Raw genomic sequence first — 1028 nt, forward strand, 5'->3', positions numbered from 1 at the left:
AAGAGGCTTGATGACTACCTGGCTGGACTCATTTGAGTCCAGTCTTTTCTCCCACCCAGGCTGGGGGTCGGACTTGAAGATCTACAAGGTCCCTTCAGACCCGACTTCTATGATTCATCAAAACAACATTATTAAATATTGCAAAGGCAAGCACCTGTGTTGTGAAATGCCAGAATCAAGGCAAATGTATAGGTAGCCTTCTTTGTGCACATGCATTATGGAACAGTTTTTGAATACACAATCAAACACTATTTCCCACCGACACAGGATCCCTGGTCAGCCAGTACACATGGTGGATGGTGCTCAATTGACATGCAACCATTCAATATTTTATTTTCTTCCTGTTCAGTAGGTATCCAAAACTATTCAGACCTGAGTATGGAAGATGGAATTATTAGTGAATTTTCTATGGGACTCATCATCATAATATGAACGCTTCATAAATATTAATGAAATTATTTTTACAACGGCCTGCAAGATGAAGATGCATTATTTCACCCCATTTTACAGATGGAGAACTGATACATTGAGATCTGAGGGGTAAAAGTAGCCACTAACTTTGGGTGCCCAATTTAAGATATCTAGAACCAAATCTTTCAGAGCATATAGATTTCATAGATATTAAGACTGGAAGGGAAGACTCGGAAGATCATCGAGTCCAGCCCCCCGCCCAAAGGGCAGGAAGTCAGCTGGGGTCGTAGGATCCCAGCAAGATAAGCATCCAATTTACTTTTGAAGGTGTTCAATGTAGGTGCTTAAACCACTTCCGATGGCAGACTGTTCCAGACCTTGGGGGCTCGGACATAGATTCATAGATTAAGAGTCGGAAGGGACCTAGTAGATCTTCTAGCCTCACCCCCCGCCAGGGCGGGAGAACAACAGAAAAACCCCAAAAAGAGAAACGGGACTCAAATGAGTCCAGCCAGGTATGCATCCAGCCTCTTCTTAAAGACCCCCAGGGTAGGGGCCAGCACCACTTCCCTTGGAAGTTGGTTCCAGCTCCTAGCCGCCCTAACTGTGAAGTAGTT

The sequence above is a fragment of the Gavialis gangeticus genome, unplaced genomic scaffold, assembly GCF_001723915.1.
Source record: "Gavialis gangeticus isolate Ggan-Ray unplaced genomic scaffold, GavGan_comp1, whole genome shotgun sequence".
Lineage (NCBI taxonomy): Eukaryota > Metazoa > Chordata > Crocodylia > Gavialidae > Gavialis > Gavialis gangeticus.